The sequence below is a fragment of the Callithrix jacchus genome, chromosome 8 (assembly GCF_049354715.1).
Source record: "Callithrix jacchus isolate 240 chromosome 8, calJac240_pri, whole genome shotgun sequence".
Classification (NCBI taxonomy): Eukaryota; Metazoa; Chordata; class Mammalia; order Primates; family Cebidae; genus Callithrix; species Callithrix jacchus.
This window is the reverse complement of record NC_133509.1, coordinates 85,109,612-85,131,818: the sequence shown is the minus strand read 5'-3', so window position 1 is coordinate 85,131,818 and position 22,207 is coordinate 85,109,612. Positions and strand designations below refer to the sequence as shown.

The window sequence follows — 22,207 nt, the reverse complement described above, 5'->3', positions numbered from 1 at the left end:
TAAGTCTAAATAACCTATGGAATAAAGAAGAAATTATGGGGAGAACGATCCAAGATGGCCGATCGCTAACATCCCAGGGTTGCAGCTCTCAGGGAAGGCGCGGAGAACTAGAGGACGCCACACTTTCAGACAAATTCTGGTGGCTCACGGAGCATAGATCCCCCAGTGGAGGAAACACACGGGTGGCCAGCGCGACTCTCGTGGCTGGCGCAGCAGTTCCGCCGGCACCTCGGCACGGCAGCTCTCGGAGCAGAGTAAACAGGTTTGGAGGACCCACAAGGGCCCCAGCAGGACACCAGAGCCCGGTGCAGCGGCTGCGACCGCACCTCGGCGTGGCAGCGCTCGGCGCAGAGTAAACGGGACGGGTTCCCCTTCTGACCGAGGTTTGGAGCCCCAGGAAGGCAGAGTCGCCTACTACGGACACAAGAAGGAAGCCAGACAGGAGAATCCTGGGCAGAAAAGCACCATCAGTTTTAACGCCGCTGATCTGGCCCTGGGAACTAACAACCTGGACATCCACTCAAGAGACCTAATCTGAAAGTTGGTAATTTCAAAGACGACAGGAGGATAAATTTACAATGACGGGAAGAAACCAGCGTAAAAAAGCTGAGAATACCCAAAGTCAGAACGCCTCTCCCTCTAAAGATGATCACAGTTCCACATTAACAATGGAACAAGGCTTGATGGAGAACGAGCGCATCCTGATGACAGAATCACTCTTCAAGGAATGGATAATAACAAACTTCAGTGAGTTAAAAGACCATGTTGTAGCCCAACGTAAAGAAACTAGGAACTTTGAAAAAAGGTTTGACGAAATCATATTGAGAATAGACAACTTAGAGAGGAGTATGAGTGAATTAATGGAACTGAAGAATACAATACAGGAACTCCGAGAAGTATGAACAGGTTTAAACACTCGAATTGTTCAAGCAGAAGAAGGGATATCAGAGGTCAAAGTCCAACTTAATGAAATAAAACATGAAGAAAAGATTAGAGAAAAAAGGATAAAAAGGAATGAGCAAAGTCTCCAAGAAATGTGGGACTATGTGAAAAGACCAAATCTACGTTTGATAGGTGTACCTGAATGCGACGGAGAGAATGAATCCAAGCTGGAAAATACCCTTCAGGATATCATTCAGGAAAATTTTCCTAAACTAGCAAAGCAGGTCAACACTCAACCCCAGGTAATACAGAGAACACCACAAAGATATTCCTCAAGAAGAGCAACCCCAAGGCACATAATCGTTCAATTCACCAGGGTTGAAACGAAGGAGAAAATATAAGGGCAGCCAGAGAGAAACGTCAGGTTACCCACAAAGGCAAGCCTATCAGACTTACAGCAGATCTCTCAGCAGAAACTCTACAAGCCAGAAGAGAGTGGGGGCCAATATTCAACATCCTCAAAGAACAGAACCTTCAGCCCAGAATTTCATATCCAGCCAAACTAAGCTTCACAACTGAAGGAAAAATAAAATCTTTTATGAACAAGCAAGAACTCAGAGATTTTATTACCACCAGGCCTGCTTTACAAGAGCTTCTGAAAGAAGCATTACACACAGAAAGAAACAACCAGTATTAGCCTTTCTAAAAATACACCAAAAAGTAAAGAGCACCAACATAAAGAAGAATTTACACCAACGAATGGATACAACAGCCAGTCAACATCAAATGGCAGTAACCCTAAATTTAAATTGACTAAATCCCCCAATCAAAAGACACAGCCAAAACCCAATGGCATGTTACATCCAGACCTGTTTCACATGCAAGGATACACAAAGACTCAAAACAAAGGGATGGAGAAAGATTTACCAACCAAATGGAGAGCAAAAATAAATAATAAATAAATAAAAAGCAGGAGTTGCAATTCTCGTATCGGATAAAATAGATTTTAAAGCAACAAAGATATAGTGATAAAAGGATCAATGCAACAACAAGAGCTAACGATCCTAATACCCAGATACGAGACTTAGATGCAATGAGACAGAAAATTAATAAGGATATCAAGGACTCGAACTCAGATCCGGAACAAGTAAACTTAATAAATATTTATAGAGCTCTCCACTTCAAATACACAAAATATACATTCTTGTCAATACCACATCACACCTACCCATAAGCTTAAATGAAACATTGATTGGCCATCATTAATACCCAATTTTTTTCAAAATAAAGCGATATTTCCATTTACTCTCCCTCTTTCTCTTCCTCTTTCTTCCTCTCCTTTACTTATTTTTTTTTTCTTTCCTTCTCTCAAAAAAAAAGAAATCAACTTTTAAACCTCTAGATCCAGGTCGGCAATGTCTCTCTCATTGCTTGATTTCCTTTCTTCCCTTCCCTCCCTCCCTCCCTCTCTCCCCGCTTCCTTCCTTCCTTCCTTCCTTCCTTCCTTCCTTCATCCCTTCCTTCCTCCCTACCGTCCTTCTTCCCTCCCTTCCTGCCTTCCTCCCCCCCCAAAAAAAGAAGAAATTATAATGAAAATTAGAAAATATTGTGAACTAAATGACCTGATGAAAGTTCTAATCTATTTGTCAATTTGTCTATGACAACATCAATATTATACTATATTCATCAAAATTGCTTTATTATATTTTAATGGAACAAGTTCTCTTATCTTCTAATTACCATCAGTCTTGGCTATTTTGACCCTTTTCATATAAATACTGAATCAATATGTTAGGGTGTAGTATCTTATTTATACTGAAATATTAAAAATATGACATAAAAACTTGCTTAGTGGAAACTTACACCTTGAAATGCATAAAGTAGTATGCATAGGATGTTTGAAAAAATCATAAACTAGTATCTATGTTAAGAAACATAAACAATATCAAATTAGATTCAAAGACAAGAAAAGGTAGGAAATAATGGTCAGAAAATGAACTAGAAATTGGGATCAATGAGATTAACTTGATAATCTAAGACAGGTCAAAGAAAATAAGAGAAAAAATCCACATGTCACTCATAATAGATATAAAAAGATATGAAACCATAGATCCTACAGATACAGATATTTTAAAAATAATATGGGGATAGGAATAATTTTATGACACTGAATTTGATAACTCTGATGAAATGAACTAAAAGTATCACTTATTAAAAAACCACATAAGATGAATAAAAAATATGAATACCATTATACCCAGAAAAAAATTAAATTCATAATTTAAAACCTTCAGCAAAAGAAACTTCAAGCTCAGCTTCCCTGGTGAACTCTTCTAAACATTTAGAAAACAACTAAGAGCAATCTTATACAAAATTCTAAGAAATGGAAAATAGGGGACCATTCTCAACTTATCTTATAATATCAGACTAACTCTGATACCAAGAACTGACAAGAACATTATAAAAAAGGAAAATCATAAGCCAGTATCTCTTATCAAGATAAACTCAAAAGCTCTAAACAAAATATAGCTAATGAAATCAAGACATAAATTTTTAAAATATCACATACACATGGTATTTATTATAGGAATTCAAGCTTAATTTAACAAAGACAATTAATGTAATTCACTACATCGCATAACAGACACAGACATATGATTATTTCAGTAGACGCACAAAAGTAGGTATGAAATGTAAAAGTCATTCCTGATTAAAGGAAAAAAGCAAAACCAAAAACCTCTCAGCCACATAGGAGTAGAAGAAAAATGCCTTAATCTAATAAATGGTATCTACAAATATAGCTAATATTACACTTATTGTTAAAATACTGAAAGCTTTCTCCTGAAGTTACTGAAAACCCATGTTCAGAAACAAATGTGCACAAATATGTTTATAGCAGTTTTATTCATATTTGCTAAAAACTGAACCATCCAAATGTCCTTTAATTAGGGAATGGATAATATGGATAATGGAATGTTAATCAGCAGTAAAAGGAATGAACCACCGATTCATTCCACCATACAGATGAATCGCACATGAATTATCCTAAATGGAGTAAGCCAGACCTAAATGGTAACAGAGCCTTTGTCAAGAGTTGGGTAGAGGGAAGAGTTGACTCTAAAGAGATAGAGAAAATTATCTGGGGTAATGGAACAGTTCTAAATATTGATTGTGGTAGTAGTCATAACATGACTGTATAAATTTATCACAAGTCACAGAGCAGCAGATTGAAAGGGTGAATTTTACTGTATGTAGATTATACCTCAATTATTTTTAGTGATAAAAAGTATTTATATAGCATTATAAAACCTGATAATCTAGCAATCAACCTAAGTGATATGTTGGCAAATGTTTAACAACCAGCTTGTGGCAGTGGGTGGGTGGGGAAAAAGTCCTGATTTGCAGTATTTGCCAACTTCTGTGATATAAATAATACCACCATGGCCCACTCCAATCTCACAATGTGATTTACTGAATGTGAAGCCCGGAAGAGATGTACCCGATCAACTCTCATGAACTAATAGGAGCTGGCTCCAACATACCACTGAAATCTAATGAAAGATATTTAAGACCTCCGCAGAAAAACAGGAAACATTACTGAAAGAGGGATATACAGTTCTCAGATTAGAAAACGCTATATTGTAAATGTATTGATGCTCCCCATTGATCAATAGATTGATTATAACCCAAAGCATGCTGGGCGCGGTGGCTCACACCTGTAATCCCAGCACTTTGGGAGGCCGAGGTAGGTGGATCGTGAGGTCAAGAGATTGAGACCATCCTGGTCAACATGGTGAAACCCCGTCTCTACTAAAAATACAAAAAATTAGCTGGGCATGGTGGCACGTGCCTATAATCCCAGCTACTCAGGAGGCTGAGGCAGGAGAATTGCCTGAACCCAGGAGGCGGAGGTTGCGGTGAGCTGAGATTGCACCATTGCACTCCAGCCTGGGTAACAACAGCGAAACTCCGTCTCAAAAATAAATGAATAAAAATAAAAAAATAATCCAAAGCAAATTCTCAGCAATCTCTCTTATACAAATTAACAAGTTTATTTCTCTGTTGCATAAATTTTTATTATGCAAATTAATAAGCTTGTATGGAAAGGCAAGAAGCCAAGAATAACAAAGACAACCTTGAAAAGCAACAAAACTGGGGAACTTACACTCACAGACACCAACAGATAATGAAAATCTGCAGTAATTAAGATAGAGTGAGGTTGTCACAAGAATAAACAAACAGAGCCATAGAAAAGACTACAGACCCACATAGATACAATCATCTGATTTACGACAAAGGTGCCACTGCAATAAATGAGAAAAGGAGATCTTTTCAATAAATGATGCTAAATCAACTGAATATTCATATGTGGGGGAAATGAGCCATTACCCTCAGCTCTTACCATACACAAAAACCAGTTCCAAATAAATCATAGACCTATGTCTGGAGGAGGAAAAGTAGACAAAAGATACAAATAAGCAATTGACAAAACCCACAATATTAAATGACTCCGCACATATAAAAAGATATTTACTGTCACGCAAATGAAAATGGAAAAATATATTGATAACTTTTTCACATATTGGATTTACAAAGATCAAAAGTGTAATAATTCTTTTCACGAGTTCAGATGTAAACTTGTACTCACAGATACTGCAGGTGGGAATTAAAATGGATAGAGCATCTTTGGGCTGCAATTGGGCAAATAACTACAAAAAACACAAATATATGTATTCGTGACCCAGCAATGCTATTTCAAAGACTTCATTTGCAGGTATACTCATATATATGCAAAATGCCAGAAGCAATGTAAATGTCCATCATGAGAGACTAATTAATAAATTATGGTTCATCCTCTTGTGAAATATAATTGTAAAGAATGAGGAAATTCATTTGGAACAATTGCCCAATATATATCATAAGAAATAACTCAAGGTATAATACAGTGTGTAAAATATAACTCTGAAAAAAAGAAGAGTGTGGGAGAGTGTGTTTGGCATGTTTAAGGAATAGCCAGGAGTACAGTATGCATGGAGCAGGTTGAAAAGGTTATGAGGGGCCAGGTCAGGAAGAAGAGTAAGAGCAAATATATGAAAGGATTTGGAACAGAATGGATACTATGGGTGAAAGAAATAGAAAAGACTTCAGTGGATGTTGGTATCTGATTATCCTTTCCTTCTCTACCTTTGTATACTACGTGTGGGTTAGGTAGATAACTCTGGAACTTTATATGTTCAAGGCTCTTGAAGAGTTACACATGAAATTAATGAAGAGGAAGGAAACTGTCTTACGTATGACTTAAGTAGGCTGCAAAATAAAACAAATACCTGAGTTGTGATATTTGTTTATCACTCAGTATCAAATACTGAGATGCTTTATAGAAAGAAGTCTCATTCTGTCAATGTTAAGCAAAATACCATAGTAAATATTCCTTCTTCGTATGGAGACTTTTAAAAATACAGAAATAATTTGTTATTAAATGAAAAAATAAATAATAGAACAGAACAACTTTGTGAAATATTTCTGAATATATAGTCATTGTTTGTATGTCACTGAAAGTTAAGAAAGAAACCTATCATTAACATCAGCCCGCTTTTTTAGCGCCATCTGCTCGCGGCGCCGCCTCCTGCTCCTCCCGCCGCCTCCTGCTCCTCCCGCCGCCGCTGCCGCCCTGAGTCACTGACTGCGCAGCTCCGGCCGCCTGGCTCCCCATACTAGCCGCCGATATTTGGAGTTCTTACAACATGGCAGACATTGACAACAAAGAACAGTCTGAACTTGATCAAGATTTGGATGATGTTGAAGAAGTAGAAGAAGAAGAAACTGGTGAAGAAACAAAAATCAAAGCACGTCAGCTAACTGTTCAGATGATGCAAAATCCTCAGATTCTTGCAGCCCTTCAAGAAAGACTTGATGGTCTGGTAGAAACACCAACAGGATACATTGAAAGCCTGCCTAGGGTAGTTAAAAGACGAGTGAATGCTCTCAAAAACCTGCAAGTTAAATGTGCACAGATAGAAGCCAAATTCTATGAGGAAGTTCACGATCTTGAAAGGAAGTATGCTGTTCTCTATCAGCCTCTATTTGATAAGCGATTTGAGATCATTAATGCAATTTATGAACCTACGGAAGAAGAATGTGAATGGAAACCAGATGAAGAAGATGAGATTTTGGAGGAATTGAAAGAAAAGGCCAAGATTGAAGATGAGAAAAAGGATGAAGAAAAAGAAGACCCCAATCAGTGATATGGTTCAGGAACATGATGAACCTATTCTGAAGCACTTGAAAGATATTAAAGTGAAGTTCTCAGATGCTGGCCAGCCTATGAGTTTTGTCTTAGAATTTCACTTTGAACCCAATGAGTATTTTACAAATGAAGTGCTGACAAAGACATATAGGATGAGGTCAGAACCAGATGATTCTGATCCCTTTTCTTTTGATGGACCAGAAATTATGGGTTGTACAGGGTGTTAGATAGATTGGAAAAAAGGAAAGAATGTCACTTTGAAAACCATTAAGAAGAAGCAGAAACACAAGGGACGCGGGACAGTTCGTACTGTGACTAAAACAGTTTCCAATGACTCTTTCTTTAATTTTTTTGCCCCTCCTGAAGTTCCCGAGAGTGGAGATCTGGATGATGATGCTGAAGCTATCCTTGCTGCAGACTTCGAAATTGGTCACTTTTTACGTGAGCGTATAATCCCAAGATCAGTGTTATACTTTACTGGAGAAGCTATTGAAGATGATGATGATGATTATGATGAAGAAGGTGAAGAAGCGGATGAGGTAATGTTTACCAAATGAGCAAATATGTTTAACACATTGAGAAGCAAATTGAATGACTTATGTATTCCTTTGCTATGATCATTCTGTGATTTGGGATAAAAAACATTTTGGAAAATATGATTTTAGAATTCTACAGCCAAACAATGTATGTATAAGGTTTCAATAAATAAATTGCAAAACTCAAAAAAAAAAAAAAAAAACATCAGCCCACACATATAATTATAGTAATCAACATTTACATATAAACATATTTAGAAAAGCTACAATCTAAATGTCTATCAACTAATAAATGGACAGATAAAATGTGGTATATCCATAGAATAAAATATTATTCAGCAATAAAAAGAAATGCAATACCAATACATTCATCCAATAGGATGAATCCTGAGAACACTGTTAAGAAGCCAGTAACAAGGGCCACATATTGTACAATTCTATTTACATAGAAATGTATAGAATTAGGCAAATTTACAGAAACAGAAAGTAGATTGGTGGTTACCCAGAGCTGGGGAGTAGGAAGGGCGTAGAGGGTGATGGCCAACAGGTATAAGGTTTCTTTTGAGAGCTAATGAAAATGTTCTAAAATTATAATAATTTTATAATTATATATACTAAATATACTCTGAATATACAAAAACCAGTTAATTGTACACTTTAAATGGGTAAATTGCATGGAATATAAATTAAATTTCAATAAAGCTGTTAAAAAACTGTTTAGAAAAACTTCAGTTTCTGTAAAATAACAAAACTGAAAAACTAGGGTAAAAATATTTAGAGAGCAGAGACTGTCTTATTCATCTTTGCATTTAAAAACTTATAACAGAAGCTCACACACAGTAGATGCTCAATAAATATTGATTTACATAAATTTAATACAAATAACTGAAAAATATTGGACTGCAAGTATTGGACTCCAATATTACTAAGAAAAATGTTATGCACTTGACTCATTATTCATAACTATATATTATCTACATAATAAATATCCTTGCTAATCTAAAATAGGCTGGGCATGGTAGCTCACATCTGGAATCCCAGCACTTTGAGAGGTTGAGGCGGGAGGATTGGTTGAGCTCACCAGTTTGAGACAAGCCTCAGCAACATAGCAAGGTGCCATCTCTACAAAAAAATTAAAATATTAGCCAATATGGTGGCACATGCCTGTAGTCCCAGCTTCTTGGGAGGCTGAGGCAAGAGGATCACTTGGGTCCAGAAGTATCAGATTACAGTGATCTATGATCATGCCACTGTGCTTCAACCTAGGTGATAGAATTTTTCTCAAAAAAAATTTTTTAATTCAAAAATCCTTTGGAATGCATACCAGGTTTCCTTAGCACCAGATTTCTTTTTTCTTAAATATGTTTTGCTAAATTAAACTCATAATTCCCAGAATACTATGGAAATCTTAAAAAGATAGGGGGCAAGAAAAGGTCAGAAGCAAACCAGATCGAAATTAGCATCTTACTATGTATAATACAAATGTGCAGCTCACAAGGAAAGAACCAACTATACAGATACTCCTCAACTTACAATAGGGTTAAATTCTGATAAACCCATGGTGAGTTGAAAATATATGCTGAAAATGCATTTGATACACCTAATCTACTGAACATTATAGCTTAATCTACCCTACCTTAAACATCCTCAAAACACTTACATTAGTCTACAATTGGGTGAGATAATTTAACACAAAGCCTATTTTATAATAAAGTGTTGAATATCTTTTGTAATTTATTGAATACTATATTAAAAGTGAAAAAAAATAATGGTTATGTGGGTACTTGAAGTAATGATTTCTACTGAATATGTATCACTTTCACACCATTGTAAAATTGAAAACCCATAGGTCAAACCATCATAAGTTGAGGACAGTCTGTATATCATTTCACCTTTTTATATACTTGGTCTTATATTCAATCACTATAGGGGCTTTGGGGACTTTTTCATTCTATATGGTGTTCTGAGTTACTGGAAGCTGGCATTCAGCTACTGAATTTTGACATGTAGAAAGGTAACTGTCAAAAATTTCAAATGTGGAGAATAATCATATTAATATACTAGAAATGCTGTAGAAGTGTATTTCTAATTTTCTTAATTGTAAGCTTTGTAAAATAAAAAAATTTTTTAAAGTCTATATTCTTTCAGCGTAAACTAAGTGAGATGACAAATTCTTAGTATATTGCAGCCATTACAGAGAAAAAAACATAACACTAAGGAAACTATCTCTTCGCAACTAAAAAGCAACTATTACTTTTTCCTAAACTATTGTGTCTCTTCCTAGCAGCAGAATTTAAAGAGAATAACATAAAAAACATTGGATGAATGAAAAACTGAGAATGACTTCCAAAGTAACAGCAAAAGAGTTTATATATAGACAAATAGAGATAAGGAAACAAAAAATATAAACTCATAAAGATGAATCTTAACAATGTTGGCAACAGTAGAGATATAAGATATTATATATAATGTATCTCAAAACACTTCTGTACAGACTCTCAGATAGCTCTGCTGTTAATGATAGCCTTGAAGAAGAGAGTTAAAATGATTAATGCAGATCCTGCAACAAAAGGCCTTGGAAGAAGTGAAGTCAGTCATTTATATAACAAGCTGTTTATTTATATTGGACACAAAAGAATTCCATAAACCATTCAATAGATGTCTCTAGAAGAAAAACAACATGAGGGTACTGTGCATGCGTGCACAAGAGAGAGAAAGTGAAAGAGAGAGAGAGTGTGTGTGTGTTTGTGTGTGTAGAAAAGTCACTAATAAAAAAAGAAAAACAAATGGCAAATAGACATGGCGGGGAGGTTAAGTCTTTCTAGTAATTAAAGATGAACTGATTAAAATAAATAACCTTCCTAAATCAAGGACCAGAGAAATAATCTTTTTGATTATCATAACTTGTAAAAGCTAACATATATATATATATATATATATATACACACACACACACACACACATATATATACACACACACACATACACATTCAGTATTGAAAACAATGGAAAACATTTAAAAATACATATACCTTTTACTAAACGATTCCATGTGTATTTATTTACACAGAGGTTCAAAACAGCATTATTTACATAGTAACAAATTGGAAACAATCTAAATGTTTAACTGTAGGATACTATAAATAAATTATGTCACAGCTCTATTATACAAAATATGCAACCATTCCAAATCATGGTATAGAAAAAAACCTAATCATAAGAAAATATGTTCAGATGTTTTAAGGAAAAAAGCAAAAGCAGATGGAAAGTATAATTCCCACTAAGAAAAACAAATATATATGCATTTGTAGTCACTGAAAAAAGTCAGTTTTAGACACAATTACTTTCCAAAGAATTACCTGGTCCTTTAATCATCTTTGAGTCAGCTATATTGAAAATGGTTGATTACTCTTTGTGCTGAATTTTGTCTGTGTCATGCTTAATTCTATCTCCACCATTCTAAGCTGTTCTCCATGTTGCAGAGGTTGGAAATATACTTCAGAGACTGTGAAACTACAGCACTACAATTCTTACAGTCCCATCTTGGGAGAACTCTCGTTTAGATTTTTTTAACGAAAAGGATTCATGACATTTGAAAGACAGAGTGAAGTTAAAGTCATTATTGCCTTCTAACAAAAAGAATAGATAGGTAAACTGACAGCAGCCATGAGACTTGCAGCACATGCCAAAGGCACAGAACTACACCAATTCATAGATAGTAGCTAACACTTCCATCAGATGATCAGGCACTTGGAAGAAGTATGTGATAGAGGTGTGGAACAGGCATGGAGTATAAGGATATTCAATACCAGGTGAATGTTTACCAAAGGGCATTCACTGCTGAGAAGCCTCTAGGTAATCAGGTAGACAAGGTGACTCATTTTATGGATATCAGTCAGCCTCCTTCCCCCGCTACCCCAGTTCAGTAGTCCGAGAAATGAAACAGGCAAAAGAAATATAAAGCATCTACATCAATATCAGATAAAATAGACTTTGGGGCAAAAAGTATCATGAGAGATAAAGAGGTCTGTGACATAAAAATAGAAGGTTAACTCATTAGGAAGATACAACAATTCCACATTTGTGTGAACTTAACATAGCTCAAAGGTCTATGAGCAAAATACACAGAACAGAAGGGGAAATGGACAAATCCACTTCATGTTTTTTTAAAAACATCTCTGAAAACGTTAAAGTATCTATCAGACATCAGTATTTGGTAGACCAAGCAGTCCAAAATCAGAGTATAGAAGATATTAACAATACATTTAGTAAGTTTGAACTAAGAGACATATATCACATACTGCATCTAAAGTCAAAAAACATGAAAAGCTTTTCAAATGCACATGGAATATTTATAAAAATTAAAAATGCATTAGGACGTAAATCAAATTTCAACGAAGTTAAAAACATGGGTGTTCTATAAGCATGAACTGCTCAATATTGTAGTCAGTAGCCATATGTGACTATTTAAATCAATCAAAAATTAAATTAAGTATTTGGTCTTCATTCTCACTTGCCTTATTTTAAGTGCTCAACAGCCACATATGACTAGTGGCTACATACTGGATGGTGCAGATACCAAACATTTCCATCACCATAGAAAGTGGGGCTATGCAACATATATTCTGACTAGAATAAAAGTAAGTATAAAATTGATAGCAAAATGTTAATTTAGAAAAATCCATACTTTTTCTACACTCATAGGTAAAAAAATATTATGGACACTGATATGGTCTGGCTCTGTGTCCTCACCCAAATGTCATCTTGAATTGTAACCCAAGTCGTAATTCCTATGCGTTGCGGGAGGGATCTCGTGGGAGGTGATTAGATCATGGGGGTGGCTCCCCCATGCTGTTCCCATGACAATGAGTGAGTTCTCATGAGATCTGAAGGTTTTATAAGTGGCTTTTCCCCTATTAGCTCTGCGCTTCTCTCTCCTGCTGCCATGTGAAGAAGGATGTGTTTGCTTCCCCTCATGCCATGATTGTAAGTTTCCTGAGGCTTCATGCATAACTGTGAGTCAATTAAGCTTCTTTCCTTTACAAATTACCTAGTCTAGGGTACATTTTATAACAGCGTGAGAATAGACTAATATGACACTTAAAATACTTAAAACTGAACAAGAATAAATCTACCACATATCAACATATATAGGATACAGCAAAATTGTTATGTAGAAAAAATACTCTTAAATGTATAGATCAGAAAAAGAAGAAAAGCTGAAAATGTATGAGCTCAGTATCCAACTTCTTAAGTATTGGTATTCAACTTCTTAAGTTACAAAGAATAAAATATAGAATAAACTAAAAGAAAGTATAAGAAAATAATGGAGTCCCAGCACGTTGGGAGGCCAAGGTGGGTGGATCACGAGGTCAAGAGATCGAGACCATCCTGGTCAACATGGTGAAACCCCGTCTCTACTAAAAATACAAAAAATTAGCTGGGCACGGTGGTGCGTGCCTGTAATCCCAGCTACTCAGGAGGCTGAGGCAGGAGAATTGCCTGAACCCAGGAGGCGGAGGTTGTGGTGAGCCGAAATCGCGCCATTGCACTCCAGCCTGGGCAACGAGAGCAAAACTCCGTCGCAAAAAAAAAGAAAACTAAAAAGAAAATAATAGAGATGCACAGAAATTAAATAAATAGAAAAGAAAAAGGAGAAATCACATGATAAAAAATATACTAAGAAAGATACACATAAACAAAATTAAGCAGATAAAATAATAGAAAACTGAGAACAACCTTATGCCAACTTGATGAAATAGATTTCAAGAAAAATGTAAATTACTAAAACTGACTCAAGAAGAAATAGAAAACTTTGATTATTCTATAACCAAAACAGAAATTGAATAAACATTTCAAAATCTTATATAGCAGGTCCCGGAGGTTTAACAGACCAGTTTTCTCAAGCTAGATCATCCTAATCTTACATGAATTCTTACAGGGAATTTAAAAAAAAAAATGTCCCCTATTCATTTTTTTAAAAAATATTTTATTGCAGTTTAGGTTTTGAGGTACAGGTGAAGAACATGCAGGACTGTTGCACAGGTATACATGGCAATGTGGTTTGCTGCCTTCCTCCCTATCACCTATATCTGGCAATTCTCCCCATGTTATCCCTCCCCAGCTCATTTTATAAAGTTAGTATAACCTTGATACCTTGATATCAAAGTCAGATAAAGTACAAGAAAGGAAATTTAGCAATCTGTGAGCCCATGGAGAAGACACCATGAGCAAAGCTCACCCTCTGGAGTTGAAAAAATTTATGGACAAAAAGTTATAATCGAAATTAAATGGTGGAAGATATGTCCAAGGAATATTGTCAGGATTTGATCCCTTTATGAATCTTATGATAGATGAATGTGTGGAGATGGCAACTAGTGGACAACAGAACAATATTGGAATGGTGGTAACATGAGGAAATAGTATTATTGTGTTAGAAGCCTTGGATTGAGCATAATAATTACTGTTCAGCAGAGAAATCCATGCCCCCTCTCCAAAGGGCCTGTTTTACTATGATGTAAAAATAATGTCATGTACATTTTCATATTAGGCTTCTGGTATTTTAAACTTTTGTAATAGTCAAAAAAAGAAATTTAGTTGTAAATGTGCTTGCAAATATCATAATCTAAAGATTAGCAAACCTAGTAATGTATTAAAAAAGGAAATACAATGAGACTAGCCTGGATTTATTCCAGAAATGCAAGATCACTTTAACATAAAAGATCTATTAATCTAACTAAATATAATAACATACTAGAAAAGGAAAACCATATAATTATTTGAAAGAATGAAGGAAAGGCACTTGTTAAAATTCAATATCCAGAGATGATTTTTAAAACTAATAATTATGAATAAAGGAGAAATCTGATGAAGTCTTAATCTGATGAAGTGAGACTGGGAAGAGTTCCGGGAAGAACTCTGGAATCTACTGAAGACTTGAAGCTTCTAGGGATAAGCTTAGACAGTAAACTGCAGTTAATTTCAGTCAATTTTAGCTCTTAGCTCAGCAGCAGCTACACATCCCATATCTCCCAGTCCCAAGGCAGGCAGCCATGAATGTGTTCCTGGAGCAGCTTGAATGCAGGTTGTGGGAGCCAGAGTGGGAATATGAACCCTGTCCTCCAAAATTTGGGGATCTATATTCTGATTGATAATTGCTGCTTTTGATCATGGAGGTGCAGACACAGGTGAGCTGTCCTCGTTGAATACCCCTACCTCTCATTGTTGGAAGCCCCTCCTACTCTAGCTCAAGTGACTTCCAGGAGACTTAACAGGCAGGTTCCTTTATTCTTACCCCTTCATTGTTCTCTTTCCCACCTTTTGGAAACCAGACACTAAAGACTAGGACATTCAAAAGCAACAGCATACACAGGGGAAATTAGTTACTGCATATGCCCAGGAAAGGCACAGGCTCAGAAAAGACCTGGGAAGACCTTAAGTTTACATCTCAGGCTGATCCTCGACATGGAGACAGCCTACAACAATTAAAATAGAAAGAAAAAAATAGCAAACCCTGGGAAAGAGGAAAATTCTGATTTCCAGAGTTACTATATTAGATTCAAATGTCCAGATTTCAACAAATCACAAAGTATAAGAAAAAATAACAACATATTGGCCATTTAAAGGAAAAAATAAAACAGACACTGTCCTAAAGACAACATGGCAGCCCTACAATTACTTAAAACCACTGTCTTATAAATACTCAAAGAATCAGAAGAAGACATAGAAAAAGTCAGGGAAATGACCTACAAACAAAATAGAAATTTCAGTTAAAAAAATAGGAAACCTAAAAATAAACCAAAAAGAAAGTCCAGGCTGAGCAAGGTGGTTCATGCCTGTAATTCAAGCACTTTGGGAAGGTGAAGTGGGAGGTCACTTGTGGCCAGGATTTTGAGGTTGCAGTGAGCTCTGATCACACCACTATACTTCAGCCTAGGAAAAAGAGTGAGACCCTATCTTTAAAAGAAGAAAAAAGAAGCTTAAAAATATAATAATTGAAATGAAAAATTCACTAAAGAAAGTCAAAGACAGATTTGAGCAGACAGAAGAAAAAAATCAGCAAATTTGAAGATCGGCCAGCTGAAGTCATTGAAGAATAGAAAGAACAAAGATTGAAGAAAAGTGAATAGAGCTTAACGGACCTGTGGGATACCATCAAATGACTCAACATATACATTGCAGTAGTTCCAGAAGAAGAAGAAAAAAAAGAGAAAGTGACAGAGAGATTATTTGCAGAATAATCGCTGAAAACTTCCCAAGTTTGATGAAAGATAAATATAAACATCTGAGAATATCAACAAATTCCAAGTAGGATGAACTCAAAGAGATCCACATTAAGACACATTATAATCAAACTGTCAAAGGCCAAAGACAAAGAGAAAAAGTTGAAAACAATGAGAGAGAAGTGACAAATCACATATAAGGATTATTAATAAGATTATCAACAAATTTCTTATCAGAAACTTTCGAAGCAAAAAGGAAGTGGGCAGACATAGTCTAAGTGCTGAAAGAAAAAAAAACAACACCCTGTCAACTAACAATCCTGTATCCAGCAGTCCTATCCCTCAAAACGAGGAAGAAATGAAGACATCCCCAGATAAACAAAAGCTGGAGTTTGTTACCACTACACCTGCCTTGCAAGAAATGCTAAAGATATCAGTCATGCACATTGAAGTGAAAGGACACTACACAGTAACTTGAAGCCATATGAAGAAATAAAAATCTCAGTAAAGGTAAATACATGGGTAATATTAAAGCTAGTATTATTTTAATGACAGTTTGTAATTTCATCTTTGATATTCCATATGGTTTAGGAAACTAATGCTTTTGGCCCCCTCTTCTTCCCTCACCCAAGGAAAAAAAAGAGACTAATACTTTTTTAAAAAATTATAAGTCTAAAAGCTAATAATTATTATAATTTTGGTCTATAATTCCACATTTCTTTTCTATACAATTTAAGAAACGAATGTATTCTTTTATTTACTTATTTTTTGAGACAAAAGTCTTTCTCTGTTTCCCAGGATAGAGTGCAGCAGCATGATCATGGCTCAATGAGGCCTCAACTTCCTGGGTCCAAGTGATCTCCTACTTCAGCCTCCTGAGCAGCTGGGGATACAGGCATGCACTGCCATGGCTGGCTAAGTTTTGCATTTTTTGTGTTTGTGCGGAGACAGGGTTTTGCCATGTTGACCCAAATTCCTGGTCTTGAACTCCAGGGCTTGAGCAATCCTCCCACCTCATCCTCCCAAAGTGCGGATATATACAGGCATGAACCACTATGCCCAGCTGAGAAACTAATGTATTTAAAAAAAAGTTACTAGTTTGTGTTTTTTGGACCCAAAATATGTATAATTTTATATTACCAGTAACTGAAAGGGGTGAGGACAGATATGTAAAGGAGAAGAATTTTTGTATGTTATTAAAATCAAACTATAAATCAAAATATAAATTCAAATTACAGTGTTACGACTTTAGAATGTTAAATGTAATCTCCACGGTAACCACAAAAAAAATACATAGAAAAATGTACACAAAGGGAAATGATAAGGAAATTAAAACAGTACACTATAAAAAAATCAACTGAATGCAACAGAGAGTAACGTGCAGTAATGCAGGAAATGAGAGATAAAAAAGCTACAAGACACATAGAAAACAAATAGCAAAACAAACAAAAGAAGTCACACCTTATCAGTAATTATTTTAAATGTAAACAGATATAAACCCTCCAATCAAAAGTCAGAGATTGACAGAATGGATTTTTAAAACATAATCCAACTATATGCTGTCTATAAGAGCTTTCCTTTAGATCGAAAGACAAAAGCAGATTGAAAGTGGTAGGGTAGAAAAAGATATTTCATGTAAATATAAACCAAAAGAGAGTAGCAATACTAACATCAGAAAAGATAGCCCTTAAAAAAAAATTAACAAAAAACAAAGAACTGGTTTTTTTAGAGACAATATTTTGTTATGTTTTCCAGGCTAGAGTACAGTGGCTAGTCACAGGCACAACCATAGCAGATTACAGCCTCAAACTCCTGGGCTCAAGCGATCCCCCTGCCTCAGCCTCTGGAATAGCTGGGACTAGAGACACTTACCACCATCCTTGGCTAGGACATCATATACTAATAAAAGTTTGAATGCAGCATTTGAATATATAACAATGACAAAAATATATGTACCTAGGAACACTGTATCAAAATATATGAAGCAAAAGTTGACAGAACTGAAAGAAGAAATAGTTCTATACTAAGAGCTGGGGAATTCAATATCCTACTCTCAATAATAAATAAAGAAACAAAAGGAAATAAAGACATGCAAAGAAATGGAGAACTTGAACAACACAATTTGCCAAGAGACAAATACAGACACTCTAGCCAACAACAATAGAATGTGTATTTTTCTCATGTGTGCCTGGGACATTCTCTAGATTGACAATAAGGGAAGCCACAGATTAAGTCTCAATGCATTTTAAAAAGGGATATAATACTCAATATTTTCTTCAACCACAACGGGATGAAGTTGGAAATAAGTAATAGAATGAAAACTGGAAATTTCACAAATTTGTGGCAATTAAAGAACACGTTCTTTTTTTTTTGAGACGGAGTCGTTCTGTTGCCCAGGTTGGACTGCAGTGGCACAATCTCGGCTCACTGAAACCTCCACCTCCAGGGTTCTTACAATTCTCCTGCCTCAGCCTTCAGAGTAGCTGGGACTGCAGGCGCATGCCTCCATGCCCAGGTAATATTTGGTATTTTAGTAGAGACTGGGTTTCACTATGTTGCCCAGGCTGGTCTTGAACTCCTGAGCTCAGGTAATTTGCCTGCCTCGGCCTTCCAAAGTGCTGGGATTACAGGCTGAGCCACCAAGCCCCACCAACAACACATTCTTAAATAACAAAGGATCAAAGAAAAATCACAAGAGAAATCAGAATATTAATTGCAAATCAAAACTACAATGAGATATCATATCCCATCCATTAGAATGACAACTTTTTTTTTTTTTTTTTGAGGCAAATTCTCACTCTTGTCTCCCTGGCTGGAGTGCAATGGTGCTATCTTGGCTTACTGAAACCTCCACCTCCCAGGTTCAAGCCATTCTCCTGCCTCAGCCTCCCAAGGAGCTGTGATTACAGGTGCCTGCCACCATGCCTGGCCAATTTTTGCATTTTTAGTAGAGACAGGGTTTCACAATGTTGGCCAGGCTGGTCTTGAACTCCTGACCTCAGGTCATCTGCCCATGTTGGCCTTCAAAAGTGCTGGGATTACAGGCGTCAGCCACCATGCATGGCTGAATGACAATTACTTTTAAAAAAACAGAACAGAACAAGTGTTGGTGAGGGTATGAAAAAATTTAAACCTGTGTGCACTGTTGACGAGAACATAAAATGGTACTGCCTCTGTGGAAAGCAATATGGCAGTTCCTCAAAATATTAGAAATAGAATTACCATATGATTCAGCAATTCCACTTCTGGGTATATACCCAAAAGAGTTGAAAGCAGTGTCTCAAATGGATACTTGCACACGCATGTTCATAGATGCATATTCACAATAGCCAAAATATGACAGCAACCCAATGTTTGTCAACAGATGAACAGATTTTTAAAATGTGGTGTATACATACAATGTAATGCCATTCAGCCTTAAACAAGAAGGAAGCTGTGATATATTCTACAATATGGATGAACCTTGAGGACATTTTGCTATGTGAAATAAGCCACCCACAAAAACAAAACTGTATCATTCCACTTATGTAAGGTACACATAGTAGTCAAAATCATAGTGAAAGAAAGTAGAATGGTGGCTGCTAGTAGCTGTGAGCAGGAGGGATGAGGAGTTACTGTTTAATGAGTTTTGCAAGATGAAGAGTTCTGGAGATAAACGGCGGTGATACCTAGACCGCAGTATTTTATTTGTGTACTAGTATGGAATTGTACACTAAAAATGGTTATGATGGTAAAATTTATGTTATGCATATTTTACCACAAATTTTTAAAACTGGAAGAAAAAAGTATAGTAAGTGTATTTAAATCAGATAATATAGAAGACTATTTTTTAACTTTGAGTTAAGATTTTTTTAAAATTTAAAAAATACAGGCCGGGCGCGGTGGCTCAAGCCTGTAATCCCAGCACTTTGGGAGGCCGAGGCGGGTGGATCACAAGGTCAAGAGATCGAGACCATCCTGGTCAACATGGTGAAACCCCATCTCTACTAAAAATACAAAAAATTAGCTGGGCATAGTGGAGCATGCCTGTAATCCCAGCTACTCCGGAGGCTGAGGCAGGAGAATTGCCTGAACCCAGGAGGCAGAGGTTGTGGTGAGCCAAGATCGTGCCATTGCACTCCAGCCTGGGTAACAAGAGCGAAACTCCATCTCAAAAAAAAAAATTTTTTTAAGTACAAACCATAAAGGAAAATATTGTTTAAATTGACTACATTTAAATACATAATGTCTATTTACTAAGATATACCATAGAGATCAAAGTCATGCATGAAGAGGTAAAAGAGATCTATAAGACAATCAGTAAAGGACTTAAGTGAAAAATATGTAAGAAAAAAAAAAACTCTTACAAAGCAAGAAGAAGAAGGTAACCGAATTTTAAAATGGGCAAAGAGCAAACAGGTACTGAGGAGGAAATATGAATGGACAGTAAATATATGCTCACACATCAATGGTAATCAGTAAAATGCAGATTGAAACCACAATGAGATACCATTTCCCACCTGTCATAATACCAAGTATGGTTAAATTAAGGATGTGGAGTGAACAAAATATCTTGTGGAAAAATGCATACTCTAGATTCCCTTTATCTTAGGTTCTTTCATGTAACACTAACTAATATATATTTTTAGGGATATATATTTATTTATAGCTAAACTGTAAAAATTATCAAGGGAATTAGCAATGTCAAATTAATGAAAGTGTTTACCTTTGCTGAGGGATAAGAACGGGTTGTCCTGGCCAGGCGCAGTGGCTCACGCCTGTAATCCCAGCACTTTGGGGGGCTGAGGTGAGTGGATCACCTGAGGTCAGAAGTTTGAGATCAGCCTGACCAACCTGGTGAAATCCTGTCTCTACTAAAAATACAAAAATTAGCTGGGTGTGGTGGTAGGCACCTGTAATCCCCAGCTGCTTGGGAGGCTGAGTCAGGAGAATCACTTGAACCCAGGAGGTGGAGCTTGCAGTGAACCAGGATCACATCACTGCATTCCAGCCTGGGCGACTGAGCAAGATTCTGTCTAAAAAAAAAACAAACAAACCAAAACAAAAAAATCCAGGTTATCCTAAAGGAAAGGCACACAAGGAGTGACAAAATATTGATAGTGTTCTGTTTCTTCATCTGGGGGGCACAGGTGCTCGGTATTCTTTTTTTTTTTAACTGAACACATATGTTTTATATGTTCTTTTGTACACATATATGTTTCATAAGAAATATTTATGTAAAAGAGGAAGATCCTTCAAATCTAAAATCTTTTTTTTATGACTGGAAGTACCACACAATGGATCATTTCCCTGGTGAGCATAGGTTCTGCTTATACTATAATCACTGATTCTAAAGATAATAAAGGCTCTAGAGTCTGAAATGGAGCAAAGGTGTAACCCATGAGTCATCAAGAGAAGGTAAGCAGATGTTAAGTATAAAAAATATATATCTATAAGAAAAGTGTATTTGAAAAGATGCAAGGAAGGCAAATTAAGTTTTAAAAATGTAGGGAAGGAAAATCTACAGTACATGTCTTATATATAGTACATATCCTACAGTACATGTATAACCAAGTAGAAATTTTTTTTTTTTTAGATGAAGTCTCATTCTGAATGTCACCCAGGCTGGAGTAGAGTGGCGTGATCTTGGCTCACTGCAACCTCCGCCTCTCAGGTTCAAGTGATTCTCCTGCCACAGCTTCCCTAGCAGCTGCAATTACAGGCTTGTACCACCATGGCCAGCTCATTTGTGTGTGTGTGTGTGTGTGTGTGTGTGTGTGTGTTTTGTTTTTTTGCTTTTTGTTTTAGAGATGGGGTTTCACCATGTTGGCCAGGCTGGTCTCAAACTCCTGACCTCAAATAATCCGCCCACCTAAGCCTCTCAAAGTGCTGGGATTGTAGATGTGAGCCACCATGTTCAGCCAAGACCCAGTAGAAATTTTATATTGTTTTAGGAGACTTAGGTTACCTACCTCAGAAAATGAGGTAGGTAAAAAGGGATAAACAGTCTCATTTCAAGAAAAATAGAATATAGCCAATTGGAAAAGAAAGAAGATCATAAGGTAACTATAGTACATTCACTCAAGATTGTTTTAAATCTTTCCTCAAAAAGAGAAACCTAAAAATTAATTTTCTAGAAATGCCTTTTCAAAAAATGGGCAGTTACTACACTTACTGTGAAGCTAAGATCGTTCTTTTTAAAGGCAATCAAAGCTGATACTTTAGTGCAGATACTATTTTTCTAAAGCAATTTTTCACTATCTGTTTCTGTTACACTGTAGAAAACTGGTATCCCAAGTTTTAAAGCAACTTTGACAAAAACAAACAAAAAAAGTATGCAT

The 22,207-nt window shown here is 36.1% G+C and overlaps 1 protein-coding gene and 2 pseudogenes across 3 annotated transcripts in view; 2 read left to right on the top strand and 1 right to left on the bottom strand.

Moving 5' to 3' along the window:
• The window catches only part of ATL1 (atlastin GTPase 1), an 88,314-nt gene that overhangs the window by 61,730 nt on the left and 4,377 nt on the right, over nucleotides 1-22,207 (bottom strand). The gene's annotated exons all lie outside the window — the stretch shown is intronic.
• LOC103795758 (nucleosome assembly protein 1-like 1 pseudogene) lies at nucleotides 6,474-7,868 on the top strand (annotated as a pseudogene). Its single transcript, XR_623374.5, has one exon. The product of XR_623374.5 is annotated as a nucleosome assembly protein 1-like 1 pseudogene (transcript).
• Nucleotides 13,892-14,116, top strand: LOC144577404 (small nuclear ribonucleoprotein G pseudogene; annotated as a pseudogene).